The sequence below is a fragment of the Otolemur garnettii genome, unplaced genomic scaffold (assembly GCF_000181295.1).
Source record: "Otolemur garnettii isolate 467f Iridium unplaced genomic scaffold, OtoGar3 scaffold00045, whole genome shotgun sequence".
Taxonomy (NCBI): Eukaryota; Metazoa; Chordata; class Mammalia; order Primates; family Galagidae; genus Otolemur; species Otolemur garnettii.
Window position 1 is genome coordinate 6,888,334 of NW_003852440.1, and position 5,783 is coordinate 6,894,116.

The window sequence follows — 5,783 nt, forward strand, 5'->3', positions numbered from 1 at the left end:
ATTTCTGTGTATTAATTTTAGTTCTCTATAAATCCTAGTTATCAAGCTTTTGTCTGATTCAAAATATGGAAATATCCTTTCCCATTATGTATGTTATCTATTTGCTTTGGTTGTTGTCTCCTTAACTGTACAGAAACTTTTCAGTTTAATTAAATCTCATTTGTTAATTTTTATTGTTGTAATTGTCAAAGAAACCATTTTCATGAAGTCTTTCCCCAGCCAATATCTTCCAGTGTTTTTCCTATGCTTTTTTAAAGGATTTTTATCATTTCATGACTTACATTTAAGTCCCTTATCCATTTTGAATCAATTTTTGTGAGGGTAGAAAGGTGCAGGTCCAGTTTCAGTCTTTTATATGTGGGTATCCAGTTCTCCCAGCACCATTTGTTGAATAGGGAGTCTTTCCCCCAGTGTATGTTCTTGTTTGGCTTATCAAAGATTAGGTAGCTGTAAGAGGTTAGTTTCATTTCCTGGTTTTCTATTCAATTTCAAATGTCTGTGTCTCTATTTTTGTGCCAGTACCATGCTGTCTTGACCGCTATGGCCTTGTAGTATAGCCTAGAGTCTGTTATGCAGATGCCCCTGGCTTTGTTTTTATTGCTAAGAACTGCCTTAGTTTTATGGGTTTTTTTTTTTCTGGTTCCATACAAAATGAAGAATCATTTTTTCCAAGTCTTGAAAGTACAATGTTGGTATTTTAATAGGGATGGCATTGAATGGGTAAATTGTTTTGGAAAGTATAGACATTTTAACAATGTTGATTCTTCCCAGCCATGAGCATGGTATGTTCTTCCATTTGTTAATATCCTCTGCTATTTCCTTTCTTAGGGTTTCATAATTTTCTTTATACAAGTCCTTTACTTCTTTTGTATATTCCTAGGTATTTCATTTTCTTTGAAGCTATGGTAAAGGGAGTTGTGTCCTTAATTAGCCTCTCATCTTATGAGAGGATACAAAGGGTATTGACTTGTGGACATTGATTTTATATCCTGAGACATTGTATTTTTTGATGACTTCCAGGACTCTCATGGTTGAGTCTTTGGGATTTTCTAAGTATAAGATCATAGCAAAGAGGGAGAGTTTGACCTCCTTTCCTCCCATTTGGATGCCCTTTATTTCCTTCTTTTGCCTAATTGTTTTGGCTAGAACTTCCAGCACTATCTTGAATTGTAGTGGTGATAGAGGACAACCTTGTTTGGTTCCAGTTCTAAGTGGAAAAATTTTCAGTTTTACTCCATTCAGTATAATATTAGCTGTGGGTTTGTCATAGATAGCTGCGATCAGTTTAAGAAATGTGCCACCTATGCCTACATTCTTCAGTGTTCTAATTAGAAAATGATGCTGGATTTTATTGAATGCTTTTTCTGCATCTATTGAGAGGATCATATGGTCTTTGTTTTTGCTTCTGTTGATATGGTAAACATCGGGCAGCGCCTGTGGCTCAAAGGAGTAGGACGCTGGCCCCATATGCCAGAGGTGGCGGGTTCAAACCTAGCCCTGGCCAAAAACTGCAAAAAAAAAAAAAAAAAAAAAAAGATATGGTAAACATCAAGTTTGTGGACTTGCATATGTTAAACTAGCCTTGCATCCCTGGAATAAAACCTACTTGATCATGATGTATGACTTTTTTGATGATAAGTTGTAATCTATTGGCTAAAATTTTGTTGAGAATTTTTGCATCTATATTCATTAGTGAAATTGGTCTGAAGCTCTCCTTTTTAGTTGAGTCTTTTCTTGGTTTTGGTATCAGGGTGATGTTTGTTTCATAGAACATGTTGGAGAGGATTCTTTCCTCCTCAGTTTTTTGGAATAATGTCTTGGGTATGGGAATAAGCTCTTCTTTGAAGGTTTGATAGAATTCTGGTGTGAAGCCATCCAGACCAGGGCATTTTTTTTTGTTGTTGGGAGTTTTTTATTGTTTCTTTGATCTCAGTGCTTCAATTTGGTCTGTTCAGGAGATCTATTTCTCCCTGGCTAAGTCTAGGGAGAGGGTGTGATTCCAAATATTGGTCCATTTCCTTCACATTGTCAAATTTCAGAGCATAGAGTTTCTGGTAGTATTCAGAGATAATATCTTGTATCTCTGTGGCATCAGTTGTTTCCCATTTATCACTTCCCATTTATCACTTCTGATTGAGGTTATTAGAGATTTTACTTTTCTATTTCTAGTTAGTTTGGCCAAAGATTTATCTGTTTTATTTATTTTTTTCAAGAAACCAACTCCTCATTTCATTAATCTTCTGAATGATTCTTTTGTTTTCAATTTCATTAATCCCTGATTTAATTTTGGATATTTCTTTTCTTCTGCTGGGTCTAGGCTTAGGTTGTTCTTCTTTTTCCAAATTCATAAGATGGCTTGTGTTTGTTGATGCACTTTCTTTCTGTTTTTTGAATGTAGGCATCTAAAGCAATAAAATTTCCACTTAGGACTGCTTTTTCTGTATCCCACAGGTTTTGGTAGCTTATGTCGTCATTGTTGTTATGCTCAAGGAAGTTAATGAGTTTCTCTCTTATTTCTTCCTGCACCCAACTCTCATTCAGCACAGGATTGTTTAATTTTCATGTCTTTATGTGGGGTTGAACATTTTTGTTGGACTTGGGTTCCACCTCTATAGCTTGTGGTCTGAGAAGATACAAGGTAAAATTTCAATTCTTTTGATTCCATTGAGGTTTGTTTTGTGTCCTCAGATAGGATTGATTTTGGAGAATGTTCCATGGGTTGATAAGAAGAACATATATTCTTTAGCTTTGGAATGGAGTGTTCTATATATAAGTCTATCAAGCACATTGCTTCTCGGCCTTTTGGCTAAGATCAAGTGTGAAGTCTATCAAGCACTGTTGTTTTAGAGTTACATTTAAGTCCCTTGTATCTTTGTTTAGTTTCTGTGTAGAAGATCTCTTCATTTCTGAAAGAGGAGTGGTAAGTCCCCTGCTATTATGGTGTTATGAGATGTCATATTGCTCAGACAAAATAAGTTTTGTTTCAGAAATACGGGAGCATTTAATTTGGGTGCATAAATATTTAGAATTGATATGTCCTCTTGTTGTATTTTTCTCTTGACCAATATGAAGTGACCATCTTTGTCTTTTTTTACTTTAATTGCTTTAAATCCACATGTATCTGAAAATAAGATTGCCACCCCTCTTTTCTTCTGAATTCTGTTTGCCTGAAAAATTGTCTTCCAACCCTTAACTCTGAGTTTTAATTTGTCTTTTGAGGCTAAGTGTGTATCCCTCAGACAACAAATGGATGGCTTATGTTTTTAATCCAATCAGTCAATCTATGCCTCATTAGTGTGGAATTCAATCCATTAACATTTATTGAGATAATTGATTAGTGTGGTAGCATTTTCTTCATCTTATTTTGTGAAAGTCCATTGCTTGGTTTTGTCTATTGCATCTTTGTGGAAGCTAGGCTCTGTCCTTTAATTTCTTGGTGCTTACTTTGCTGGTTGGTGGTCCATTGTGATGGTCAGTGTGTAGAATAGGTTGAAGTATTTCCTGTAGAGCTGGTCTTGTGGCAAATTTCCTAAATGTTTTCATATTAGAGAAAGATTTGATTTCTCCATCAATTTTATTTTATTTTATTTTTTTTATTGAAGAGTAACTGTGCACATTAATGCACTTCTGGGGTACAGTGTGGGGTTTTCACAAACAATCCGAAACACTTCCATCAAACTGGTTAACATAGCCTTCACGTAATTTTCTTAGTTATTGTGTTAAAACATTCATATTCTACTCATAGAAAGATTCACTTGTACCCTTGTAAGATGAACCACAGAAGTGAACCCTCGAATCCACCTCTCTCCCCCTATTCCCCCTCCCTCCCCCTTCCCCATATCCTTAGGTTGTTATTAGGTTATAGCTTTCATATAAAAGGTATAAATTAGTTTCATAATAGGGGTGTGTACATTGGATACTTTTTCCTCCATTCTTGTGATACTTTGCTCAGAAGAACATTCTCCAGCTCCATCCATGTGAACATGAAGGACGTAAAGTCTCCATCTTTCTTAATGACTGCATAGTATTCCATGGTGTACATATACCACAGTTTGTTGATCCATTCGTGGATCGATGGGCACTTGGGCTTTCTCCATCAATTTTAAAGCTTAGCTTAGCAGGATATAGAATTCTGGGCTAGAAAATTTTCTGTTTAAGTAGATTTTAATCTTAAGTAGATTTTAATGGTAGATGACATTGTCTTCCGGCTTAGAAAGTTTCATTAGAGAAGTCTGCAGTCATCCTGATAGATTTGCCCCTATAGATCAATTGGCACTTACTCCTGGCAGCTTAAAAAATATTTTCTTTTGTCTTGACTTTGGACAGGTTCATTACAATGTGTCTTGGAGAAGCTCTATTAGAGTTGAGGTAACCTGGGGTCCTATATCCCTCTGAAAGGAGTGTGTCAGAATCTTTGGTGATATCTGGGAATTTTTCATTTATAATATCCTCTAGTATGGCTTCCATTCCTCTGGGGCATTCTTCTTCCCCTTCTGGAATACCTACAACTTATATGTTTGAATGCTTCATAAATCCCATAATTCTGTCAGTGAACATTCTGCTTTCTCTCTCTTCTTTTCTGTCTTTTTAACTATCTGAGTTATCTCAAGAGCTTTGTCCTCTACCTCTTCTGCCTGGTCTAATCTGTTGTTGATACTTTCTATTGCATCTTTAAGTTCCCTAATTGACTGCTTCAATTCCTTCAGCTCTGCTATATCCTTTCTGTACACTTCATAGCATTCATCTCTTATTTGATTCTGTTTTTGGATTTCCTTTTGGCTATTTTCCACTTTCTCAGCAATTTCCTTCATTATTTTCCTCATCTGTATTTTAAATTTCCCTTCTGTCATTTCTAATATTTCTTTATAGGTGGAAGCCTCTGCAGTAGCTACCTCATGGTCCCTTTGGGGGAGGGTTGCTCTGGACTGGTTTTTCATGTTGCCAGGATTTTTCTGCTGATTCTTCCTCATGAGTGTTTTCTTTTATCTGTTTCCTTGCCCTAATTTTCCTTTCACTTCCTTTTGGTCATTAAGTTACTGTGCCTCTTACCTAAGGTTTCAATGAGTCCTTTTGGTACAGAACCAGAAGGATGAGAAGATTGAAGAGCAAGAAGGGAAAAAAGTTAAAAAAAAAAAAAAAGAGAGTGAGAAAAGAGAAATGAGAGGGGGTGAGAAAAAGGGTGAGAAAAATTCCTGTCTCCCTCTTTCTGTGCCTCTCTTCAGAGAGGCACAGAAAAAGGGAGACAGGAATAATAATGGTGTACAGTAAGGTACTTTGACCCAACCTTAAAAAACCCCAACCTTTGGGGGTGCTGGGTTAGGTGGTTCCCTTGAGGTCAGCAGCTCTTTGCCAGCCTATTCAGACATAGTACCCCACATCCACCAAATACAGAGGAAAGACAAAAATACTATAAACCAAACTAAACAAAAAGAAAACCTTATGGGATAAAATTGGGGGAAAAAAACAAATAATAGGGGCAGAAACACTAGCAAAAATGAACTTCTTATTATTAAAGTAGGCAACAATGCAAAAGTATATTTAAACTAGACAAGTGAAGAAAGAAAAGAAAAAAAAAATCTAGAGGGAAAATGTTAAAATAAATTTTTTAAAAACTGGCTCAGCACCTATAGCTCAACCGGCTAAGGCGCCAGCCACGTACACCTAAGGTGGCGGGTTCGAATCCCCAGCCCGGACCTGCCAAACAACAATGACAGCTGCAACCAAAAAAAAAAAAATAGCAGGGCGTTGTGGCGGGCGCCTGTGGTCCCAGCTACTTGGGAGGC